This window comes from Dysidea avara, chromosome 13 (genome assembly GCF_963678975.1).
Source record: "Dysidea avara chromosome 13, odDysAvar1.4, whole genome shotgun sequence".
NCBI lineage: Eukaryota > Metazoa > Porifera > Demospongiae > Dictyoceratida > Dysideidae > Dysidea > Dysidea avara.
In genome coordinates, this window is record NC_089284.1 from 8,976,484 (window position 1) to 8,988,482 (window position 11,999).

Here is an 11,999-nt window from a genome sequence, read left to right on the forward strand (position 1 = left end):
CTCTAATGACTAAGCGCTTACAAAGTGCGTTATTATTTTGAGGCGCCACATCAAGTTGGGTGAATATAGCGTTACCCGTTTATTATCAATCTCGTTATGTACAGACTTGCTCAACCACAAAATTACGTAATACCGGAAACAATAATATCACGTGATGATTGTAACACCCCCGTAATGCGAGAGCGGACTTTATCGATAAGGCGATTCTAATGGATTCAGGACTGAGTCATAAAGGAGTTCACTTCACCCTCAGGCTCAAGCTTACCGTTTCTTCGTGTTCCAGCATATGTGTTGTACTGTGGAAGGTTGGCACACGTGGTGCTGATGACCGGTAAGCTATTCTACAACAACTGAGGAAGTAGGAGACTCAGTATTCTACCAGTGTGTTCAGTGCTTAACTGGTAAAGCAGATAATAACATTAACATTGTATATGCACACCTTTATCATTACACTTAGGCATGATCACTGGAACAGTTTAACCAGCTAATCTTTTATGCACTTATCCGGGTGTTCAGTATGTAACTTAAAAAATATTCTAAGTGCAGAGTCATATGATGGGAATTATTCCTAATGACAGGTATGTATACCAATAGGATTATAATTTCAAGCTTCTAGTATAGCTCTGTAATCAGTGATAGGCATAAACTGATGTCACCCATCTGCCACACTCACACAAATGGATTGTGTGGTCAGTGTAGTGGCCGGATGTTCAAACATTGATTCATTAGGCCACATATTAGATTATCATCCCCACCTGCATTGCCGTTTTACTTACCTTATCAAGGATTTTTTGTACCACTGGTGGCTAAGGGATGCCAATTAGCACCTTTTATAGTTTGTACCTTGCTAGAGAAGTCTAAGAAATTTACATTTTGAGTCATTTTAGCTAGCTAAGTAAACTATCTAGTTAGTAAAAAATACAATAAAAATCTACCCTCCTGCATTGCTATTTTGAGTACAGGAGGATGAGAAAGTTTGTGGCCTTATAAGCCACTTTTCATTTAGAAATAATTTATTTCTTCATAAGAAGGACTTTCTATTTTGATTGTATATCAGTGGACTTGTGAAGTGTACCAGTCACATTACAGTGGTGTTGTGTACCAGGGGCCCTTGTGAAGGCCAATGGTGACATTGTTGAGATTATTACTGGCATGTGTAGGCCTGGTGGGAGATGCTAGCAGTTGATTGTAAGGTGGAGCACTTTTGTGCTGTGTCATAGTCTTGTGCCGTTTGCCTCAATCTCCGCAGTGATGTCAATGGTAGATAACTGTACCACAACTCATCAAGGGCTGCTCGTAGTATCCAAGCTGACTGTCAACAGAGCATTTTAATTGCTGGCACCAGTTTGGTTAATGCTTGCAGATCTTAAAGTAGATTGTATATACAGTGTGTGGGCATGTACGTAACTATTAGACTGACCAATATGTGGAGCATGAAGTCTAGGACAGACAGTAAATCATCCAATGTGGTATTCATTATATTACATAGAGTAGAACTGATTATTGTTAATGTTGGTTAGTCAAAACGTTAGGATCAGTTGCTTGTTCCTTTGTTGCAGTGAGGATTATAGTAAAGGTTTGCCAGGGTGGGTGCTAAGATGTGGAGCTCATGGATGATACGCTGAATGGAAAGAATGAGCAAGAATTAGATGATTAGAAGGTAAAACCTTGGAAAGTTGAACCCTTAACTATACGTGGCCATTTAGGACTCCAGCCATGTTAAATACATATCACACATAGTGTAGATGTATTTTATGAGCTCAGTAATAAGAACACCTCATTATAGTGACCATGTCAAGTACTGTACATGTATAGCCTAAATATTTTGAGGGACAAATATTTCGAGGTTGAGCAATGTTGCTAAAACTAAAAATTTTGCGGATTTGCAAACACTTCCCAAATGTATTGGACTATATGGAGGTCTAAATATTTCAAGGTTGAAAATTTCGCTGATAACCCCCAAAACCACGAAAAATATTTTAATGCCTTTCCCTAGTGTAAACCATACAAAAATTAGATAATCTAGATTAACTGCATTTACACAAAGATAAATATTTTCAGGAGCTTGGGATGAAATGATCTAGCTATGTATTATAATCTAATTATATCCGTACATGGTAGCTGCTGCATTGTGCAGTATACTAGCAAGTTGTAATAATGTGTACTGTGTGATGTACCACTACTACAGCCACTAGTCAACTACTGTGTTTATGTATGCATTAATTGGCTTAGCATCATTGCATGTTTGCACATTTGGCATTTCTAAGAAATATATTGCCCATACCATACACCACAGTTTTGGGACATGCCAATGAAAACAAGTGGGCAGTTGTATTGGAGAAGGTGTAATAGCCAATGTGCTTAACAAACAGTGTTGAAAAATGAATCATGGAGCAAAAAATCCCAGTCCAGTAGTCCAGTCCTGTAGTCCATTCCAGTAGCCCAGTCCAGTACGTGTACCTTTTCGTTCCAAACAGATGATGCCATTATACTAACAGGATTATTACCTCAGTAGTATAGACTCCAGTGGAAGAGTACCTGCTTGCTGTAAACACCTAATTTGGAGAGGAACATACTTCATAATAACATCAATTGCTAGTCTAACCCTGCATTAGGATGCCACAAGTGATGCACTAATGGAAACTTTGAATAGGGGACACCTGATGATGGACAGGGTCAAGCATGTAATACATCACCCAAGATATTAACAGAAGGTTTTTTTAAAATGTTGTAGTAAATGATACAATGTATGTAACAGCTTAAAACAATGTAAGTTAATATTCTAAATAGTGGTGAAGTCTTACAAAGAATATTTCCAGTGAGTTTTCACTGCCCTCTAAATCCGGGATTTATAAGTCATAGGGTAAGAATTATTTCTTTGCCTTAAGTGATGGATATGCTACTAAATATTCAACCCTGACGTTATATGTGACTGGATCTGCAAAAGGGTGTCTTACAACATTTTCAATTACATGTACCTGGCACCCACTCTTATTAATTGATTGATTAGCAAAACCCATTAAGGGTAAAACGCTAATGTATGAAAATCATGGTAGCAATTTAACAAGAACTGTACAGGTAAGGCAAACTTGATTACTTGTTTCTCATCTACAAAAATTTGGATTTCTATGTGAGCAGGAGGTCATGAAATACTCCAAATCAAGCTATCTATTACTATAAAGGTTAGCCAAATAAAAGCCTTTTAAGAACTAGTACTTATGTTTTGCCACCGTCCAAGTGCCATTTGCTGTGCTGTAAAATGATAGCCAGCCTTCTTAGTAAGTAGGGTATAAAAAGAAGTTTGAATAAATATCAGGTCTCAACTGAACATTTAGTGTGTAGTTATAATTTCTAACAATTCTGTGTAGCATCTTGAAGGATGAAGTAAAAGAATATTTCATACAGTAAACTACCTTACACGGAGGAACACATCAAGGAGACTAGAGTAAAACACTGAAGTTATTAAAAGAAATATGAGAATGTTGAACTTGTATAGAAATGATAATCTTGTATAGTCACTGGACTTGTTTACTGGCCGGGGTGAAAAGCCGCTTAAAGTTAAACAGACCTGGGCCATAACTCAAGACAACATGGTTCAACAAATTTATGAAACATTCATATCTATATTCATTACCATTGGTGAGTTGACTGAAGTGGTTGTCTAAGCTACATTCACAACTGTGAGGTTAAAAGTTACGTACATGTAACAACACTAACTACATAGCCCATAGCTTTCTTGTCAATATGACACTTACATTAGTGGAAATGACAGTGAAGGAATGGTCAGAAGTTGTTTACTGTAGTAAGACACCGGGTCACCTTGACATAACAAAATATAAGAACTGTTTGCCAGAATGGACGCCCTTATGGCATCATAGCATCACCATGGAGTGGTGGACATGGCAACTCAGATATAACGTAGTCTCATTGGTTGCTGTGGCAGTGGAGGTAGCAAGTAGAGAGCATTACACAGACAGATGTTAGCAAAGTAAAGTGATGGGGTTGGCATATATGGCTGATGATGATCCGTCATGTGATAAGTGACCTACCTCCATCGGCATGACAACAAAACTTGATGGAAACCAGCTCCAACTACAGTTTGACTATGGTAATACTGCTGCTTTGCATAGACCATCTGTGCCTGCGAGTATTATAACAATTACGTACCATGGTAACAGTCACCATAACAACCTTATTGTAATCCACTATTGAAGTCTCAGCCAGCTGAAGCCACAAGTGTGGATTGAAACACTTGTAGCTTCCAACAAAGAAATGAATGCAACAGTTGGTTGACCAGCATATAGTTGTTGCAGTCCAATATTATATAACAACACTCGACGACCATTTACCCCCAGTACTGGCAATGGACGACCTGACAGTGCTGCTACAACCACAGATCACATGACAACACAGGACACACCCACCCACTCACCTACCTTTCTCCAATGATATGGTGGGAAGTCATTGAGGGCATCATAGAGCTGAAGTAGTAAGATGCCAAACTGTACTTGCCCATGCGATTGTGTAGACAACCAAGATTGTTGAAGCGACCAGCGTCAGCTAGTGATGGTGGCTTTGGAGCTGAGGTTAACAGCTTGACACTTTTACAATAGAGTACTTGTAGTTGGCCTTGAGGAAGGCTACATGTGTCACCTAGGTGATCAGGTAACTAAGTAACAAGTAGCATCACAGTTACTAACAGCATTCTCAATCAATGAGAGACTCTTAATCTCCTTCTTGCAGCCTTTGAGGTTCTTCTGTAGCATCTCCAGCCAAACTCTGAATGGTAATTCATAAATGTGCAATATTATACAGGCAGTACAGACCTACACACATTATATACACAGACGTACGTATGAAAATTTGATCAATTGATTGATCATACCTAAAAACTGACAAATATTAGTTGGTGCTTGCTTTTGTATCTCTGATAACGTGTATTTTGTCAGGATCAGGATGTACGTGATTAACTGGTTGGCCTAGAAATTTAATTTCTGACTTGTTGAATTCACACTTGTCTTTGCTCATTATTAGCCCAGCTTACTTGAAGTATGTACACACACCTGGTGTAATTGCAACTGGTTATAGAAGAGGAAACAGTGTTGCTTGTGATTGATAACAGCAATAATGAAATTAGAGGCAGTGGGTAAAAGGGATGCAGGAGGGGATGCAAAACAATTAAGTTTTTGCCTGGCCTAACTTGACTTGTGAATAAGCTGAAATTTGGTCATGTTACACCCATAACATAGCACTATTTCTGGGTGCAATTTTAACATGATAGGCTGAACAGGTGAAAAGGGTATAAAGACTATTTGAACACAGAACACTAGTTGTACCTTCAAGAGCTCACCGGTCATCAGCACCACGGGTGGCAACCTTCAGTAGCAGCCACAGTACAACACATATGCTGGAACACGAAGAAACGGTAACCTGAGGGTGAACTCCTTTATGACTCCTGAATCCATTAGAATCGCCTTATCGATAAAAGGTCTCTCGCATTACCGGTGTTACAACCATCGTCACGTGATATTATTTTGTTTCCGGTATTACGCAATTTTGTGGTTGAGCAAGTCTGTACATAACGAGATTGGTTTCTTATGGGGTTTCGTTACTTTCACATCGTTTGATGCCCCACGTAAAATTACGTAACAACATTGCGTTAGAGGCGCTTTAATAAAATAATTATTAAGCACTGACTGAGACACGCTTTATCAAACCAGATACATAGAATCTAATGGGGAGAGGTAACAGCAGCCAGCTAGTGTTCTGTGACTAAGGGGTCTGCCAGAATAACAGAGGTAAGTAATGTATGCAGCAGTGTGTATCACACCACCACCAAGATCACTTTAATATGCTGGTTGTAATGTTTTATGCTGCAATACCGCTATTAATGCTATGAACAGAACTCTTAACACAGACATGGTAACAATTTCCTTCACTCCAGATATATTTCAACTTGCCTTGGTCAATTATAGTAAGGGCAGAGGCTCAGATTGTCCCATGCAGTTGCAGTGGTGTTGATGGTTTTGCAGCAGTGTTCGTAGTTGAAGTATTCTTTACTAGAGGAATAGCATAACTGTAGCTAATGGATAATACTGTAGCCTCTTTCCCAAGGGTCTGAAACTCACATAATCTTACAATTTCTGAAACAGTTTTTGTTACTTTCACATTGTTTGATGCACCTCTACATACCATTATGTAACAACACTACATTATAGGCACATTGATAAAGCACTGAGACACGTCAAACTCAATAGGTGACAGCAGCCAGTCTTGTGATGACTGAAGATGATGTGCGACTAATTGGTCTGCCAGGATAACAGAGGTATGTATGCATTATGTATCACATCACCTCTGTTACCTTCCATTATCCTTGAGTGTACTGTTTTAAAAATGCTATGAACAGAATTTTTAGCTCAAGCATGGTGATAATTTACTTCAGGGATATTTCAACCTACTGGTGACCATCTTTTAATAGGAACCTAGTGTACGTTTGTTTCACTGGGGTGTCACACAATCACTCACTATTGGATGATCTGCGTCAAAGACAAAATTTACTTTAGCCTTTGACTTACAGCTTTTGACCTGACTTGAATGCATCTTCCTGAAATTTTGTCTGCTGTTTTAGGCTTAATTGTTAGGTTTTCATCCCTGGCCACATCTAATGTGGACATTTAGCATTTTTAAAAGTTAGTATAACTAGCTATAGTAAACCAAGAAAGCTGCTGTCTGGGCCATGTGAGCCAGCTAGATATAAATCCGTACACCTTCATTGTTACTTGAAGTGTTGAAACTATTTAGGTTTATTATATCCATTTACCAAACACACTATAGTATGTTCACGTTGAGCTGAATCCTGAAAAACAGCTAAAAATTAAAAGTGGATTTTTTCTCAACAGAGTCAACATTTCAGCTAACCAGATGATTATTGGTAACAGCAAAGGTGTCAGCAACAGACACGTACGGTTTAGCTCCATTACAAGTTCAGGAAAGGGCTGTAATGGACACTGCACTTATATGGCTTCCCCAAAGGAAATGTATTGTGAAAATTTTGATTGGCCATAAATATTATGTTAAACATTTGAACAAAAAGATTTTGAAATATTTTTAGCGGATCAAGCAGTACTACAAATGAGCCAAATTTCAAGATCGTGTGTAATTGCATTCGTGAGTTATTAAATATTTTTGAGGATTCAGCTCAACGTGAACGTACTATAGTCCTGTGCTTTAAAATTTTTTAATTCATCCTATCTATATAACCAGGGGAGTAGGACAAGAGTCACAAGACCACGTGAATGCGTAATAATGTTGCACAAGTACTTAAAGTATTTCATGTGAACTGAATAGACCCTGTACAAAAAGTAGAGGAAGGGGCTTGATACATATTTTGCTCTATTTAGTTTGTTGCTTGCAATGGTGTGATTCATGATTGGAAAGATGCTGCTGTTATGGCAAGGGCTAAAAAGGGGGGCTAGTTGTGGCCAAAAAGCTAGTTGTAAATGACTTTTGGCTAGTTACAAATGGTGATTGGGCTAGTTCTAAAATTTAGACAAAATAGCCAGGTTTACTACAGGAAAGTATACTTACGTATTGTACCTCTTAACTCTTTTACAATTTACCACAGGGATTTGACTAAAAGTCTAAAGATACATCGTGAGATAGCCATTTTCAAAAATTTTCTATTTCATGGTCTACTACTCTGATTAAAAATTACCTTACTAGTTTTAATTTCTTTCTTATAGTTCACTATAAACTGAAAATCAACACATTCATCAAATCAATGCTTTCACGCACATAATTATATACATAGTTATTTTGTCCCTTCAGCTTGCTAATTATTTCCAGATCTCACTCATTCTCTAAAATCATTTCCAGGTTCAATCATGGCACACTTATGTTTCAAAATTCTTGGGGAGTATGCCCAGACCCCTAGAAACCCCTCTTTACTGCCACTTTGTCTCATGACTTTCATGTCAACAGTAACAGTAGGCATCAATGATTACAATACAATCGTTGTTGTACGATCCATTACTTTCAACAGGTAGTATGACTATGGTTTAATAAAATATTTTTGTTAGTGCTTTGTAGTGCACGTGATCTTGTCTTACCCCTCTGATCTACAAATGTTAAAGATACATCATTGAAATCACAGTGAAATTGTTACAGAGCTTTGAAACATTTTAAGTTTTTCTATCTCGTAAGTTTTAATATTTATTTATAGGTAACTCTGAGTTTTAACACTTCTTCCCATCTCCCACTGTAGTGATATTTTGTAGTCTTGACTGTTGACTGTGAGTTTGACCACAATCACAGATTGAGATTGACTTAGTAAGTGATACGTGATACCCCTAGTGTTTTGTTTTATAAGCCTAGCACTACAATTAAACAGGTGATTCTGAAGTCACAGTCTAACCCCCTCCACCATACTCCAAATAACCCACACCCTGTTTGCCCATTGTAATCTATAACATCTGGGTTTTGCACCACTAGCAACTGTAGTAGGCTATCTATCATTGCTACCAAACAACCAACAACATACTTAGTAACCATAGATACAAGACAATAACCATATGTAAGTCCAGGAGCACGACTACCTGAAAACTTACATTCATAAGTGAATAGAATATAATGAAAGACTAAATACAACAATGGAGAGTGAGGGCTAGCAACAAGAAATCAAAACGTAAAAATTTTGAACCATCCAGCACCAAGATGATTCAGGGAAAAACCCACTGGGTTTTACCCACATACGCATGTTACGCACATCAGTAATGTCATCAGTAATGACTGAGTTTCTTTCTGTAGCTATGTATGTGTTCACTTCTTCATTTTGATGACAGTAGTGACTTTCCATGTAGAATTCTGCCGTTCTCCTAATACAAATGTCATTTTGCAAAGTTTTTTTTAGACATACTCTGTAAAATGAAATACAATAGTAATTGTTTTGTTTGTTTTTGTTAATGCAGGTAGCAATGATGTCATCGTCTAATTGTGGGTCAGTCATGACTACTCGCACAGCAGGTGAAATTGGCCAGTATCTCCTCATATTGTACATAGAACTCTATCATCAAGGGTGACTTTTTTTGCTGAAGAGTTGCAGCATTTGCAATAGTGTGATGCTACACTGTGGTACATCGCTCAATAACTTTTTGTTCCAAGTTTTATGTACATGCTGTAACTGATCATATTATTGTTGTTTAAATATCACATCTTTTTATTTACAAATAACTAACCCTTTGTTATCACATCTTTATAGTAGATCCAATATTACCGTAACTTCTTTCTGTAACAGAACATGTATTGTACAGTATGTTACCTCTATTACATTCAGATGGTAGCCCTAATAATTTATGAATGGAATGTGGCTTATTCGTAGTAATGCTTGACCTGCTAAAACACCCTGAAGCTTTTATTTCAAATGTCCTATGTGGTCTGACAATTTCACTGTTTTATATGTACTAGGAAACACACCATTTGGTCTTCTTTTCTGAATTTGGAACCAAACCATTATGTCTTTATTATACTGGACAGTCTGTAATTATTGATGCATCCAGTGGGGGGAGGGGGAATGCATAATCAATAGAGACACTAACAATAATATTCATGTAAGTTTAGACAGTTCAAGAGTGTCATTATCTACAACTTCATAATTATCATTTGCACACTCAGTCAGATTGTTATCACCAGGAACTTGTCGCTTCTCCAACAGAGGGGACATTACTTGTTCTAAGTACGATTTCACCATTAAGTATTATTCACAACCTTTCCGTAGTTGACTCTCCAACAAACCCCATACATATTCACTGTACACAGAATCACAACTGCACTTTACCTTTGATTTAAACCCCTGGGTTACCATACATGAATTGGATCACTTCATCTGAAGCCTATACGTACTTAATGTCCCTATCAGTGCAAAACACGCTGTGCTGTACATGATACGAAAGCAATGGATTTTTAAACAACATTTCAGTCTAATAAATAGAGTAGTTACAGTTGTACAGGAGCAGCTTTACATAGTGATAGCATGTTTCAAGCCTTAGTGAAGGGGGAAAGGGTCCTGATGTAGGGAAAGAGAATAGTGCACGTGCTGAATTGTCGCTGTTCAATATAGTGCAGACCAGCTAAATAAATTACTTCACACTTGGACACGCTGACATGGTCCACATTCTGTGGGTATGCCTTACAATGACAGTCAAAGTTATTGTAAACATTTTCAATTTAGTACATACTGTAACAGTATAGTTGGTATTTGAAGGTACACACATGTTGTTGTACCTTAATTTGTTTGCTACTGATTATGGAGGATGATTTGATGCCTACCAACTGAGGCGATTCACTTGGTTTGTCTTTTAACTCAGACTCTACTGATTGTGTGCAGTGTAACACCATTTTGCAGTACATGTACTTGAAATTTAACTGTTAGACTGGAGTGATTCAATTATATCTAATCACGAGCAAGAGTTGAATTTGCACACGCTGGATAACAAATGGCAGAAATGATAACCCTCTTGGGTTTACTTAATATTGGGACAGTCTGTACTAATATATTGCAGGTCCCTATGGTGAATGGGTGAATCCCCAAATTCCCTGTATCCCACCAGTCCCAACATGAGCAGCCCATTGTGTTTATGTTAATGAAGTAACAGCTGCTCGTGCCTAATTGCAAAGGTTATCTGCACGCACAACATGGGGCAGGGTACAAAACCTTGCACGAGACTGTACTATCAGCAAAGATTGCAAATGTAATTTAATGCCAATATTTCTGTATTAACTAATTCAATGAAATATTAAAAATTAATTTAAGGTGTTTAATCAAGCAATACAGCTACTCAACCTATACAGCACTGTGCATGACAATAAATTGATTTCAGTGGCTGCTTTGAGCTTCAGTAATGGTGGAGTAATACATAACATACACCTGTAGAATGGCATGACCCACACACTATAGCTAACTGTCACAAATGAAAGGCAGACAGTGCTGCACGGATGATTAGGTATGCAGATATTTAACAAAGTTTTACAGATACAACAGGAAGTACTGACGAAAGAAAAATTTGAAGAATTTACAATATTATTAATCAGCTTTGACGAAAAGCAAAAATAACAGGTCTAAACACTGACTTTTGAGGTGTTTATTGGACAAATTAACCAATTTGTCAAATTTTCCTTTTGTAAAAATTTTCCTGTTGTAAATTTACAGTTAATATTGTTTCAGAAATTGTACTATAGTATTATCCATTAGCTACGTAGTTATGCTCACAAGAAATTCTAAGGGGAAGGGGGGGGGGGGGCGATTCTGTAGGTCTAGTTCAACTACCAACACTGCAAAACCATCAACACCACTGCAACTGCATGTAAGCCTCTGCCCCTCTACTATAATTGACCAAGGCAAGTTGAAATATATCTGGACTAAAGGAATTATCACCATGTCTATGTTAAGAATTCTGTTCATAGCATTATATGGGGTGCCGGGCAAACAGTGGTGATCTTGGTGGTGATGTGATACATACTCATGCATACATAACTCACTTCTGTTATCCTGGCAGACCCCTTAGTAGCACGTCATCACAGGCCACTGGCTGCTGTCACCTCTCCCCAGAATCGAGGTAATAAAGCGTGTCAGTGTGCTTAATAATTATTATTTTATAAAAGCGCCTATAGCGCAGTGTTGTTACGTAATTTTACGTAGGGCATCAAACGATGTGAAAGTAACGAAACCCGTTTAGGGTTATTATGGTGTAGCGCCGAATTAGCCCCCGCCTGATTTACCACAAATTGCGTAGTAGTCTATATGATATGTTACGTCATGTTTATTTGCTATGGCTTCTTGTACGCGTCATTGCTTTATCGCATGGTTACCATGGTTTATTTATTGTTAATCAGCAGGACCCTCCAGGGGTATAATGCTGATGTGCAATTACATGTGTGTACAATTTCCATTAGTTACTTAACTATATAAGTATGTACAATTTAAATACGACAAGTTACTTAATTAT

General features: G+C 37.8%; 4 long non-coding RNA genes across 11 annotated transcripts; 2 read left to right on the plus strand and 2 right to left on the minus strand.

The window, feature by feature from the left end:
• The first annotated feature begins 184 nt into the window (after positions 1-184).
• LOC136242352 (uncharacterized) lies at positions 185-1,974 on the plus strand. Its single transcript, XR_010694529.1, has 3 exons — positions 185-331; positions 1,560-1,660; positions 1,707-1,974. It is a non-coding gene; the product is annotated as an uncharacterized lncRNA (long non-coding RNA).
• Positions 1,975-2,329: 355 nt separating this feature from the next.
• Positions 2,330-5,547, minus strand: LOC136242348 (uncharacterized). Of its 8 annotated transcripts, XR_010694525.1 has the most exons (8): positions 5,337-5,545; positions 4,701-4,779; positions 4,437-4,653; positions 4,192-4,384; positions 3,756-4,141; positions 3,635-3,678; positions 2,508-2,555; positions 2,330-2,460 (listed from the first exon to the last, which is right to left on the minus strand). It is a non-coding gene; the product is annotated as an uncharacterized lncRNA (long non-coding RNA). The 8 variants fall into 8 exon arrangements; XR_010694524.1 differs by lacking the exon at positions 3,635-3,678 and having other exon boundaries at positions 5,337-5,542; XR_010694520.1 differs by having other exon boundaries at positions 2,330-2,555; positions 5,337-5,542.
• A 125-nt stretch (positions 5,548-5,672) lies between these two features.
• On the plus strand, positions 5,673-9,228 carry LOC136242350 (uncharacterized). The gene is made up of 3 exons (XR_010694527.1): positions 5,673-5,798; positions 6,219-6,325; positions 8,967-9,228. It is a non-coding gene; the product is annotated as an uncharacterized lncRNA (long non-coding RNA).
• LOC136242347 (uncharacterized) lies at positions 8,711-11,653 on the minus strand. The gene is made up of 3 exons (XR_010694518.1): positions 11,533-11,653; positions 9,234-9,283; positions 8,711-9,178 (listed from the first exon to the last, which is right to left on the minus strand). It is a non-coding gene; the product is annotated as an uncharacterized lncRNA (long non-coding RNA).
• Between the last annotated feature and the right edge of the window lie 346 nt (positions 11,654-11,999).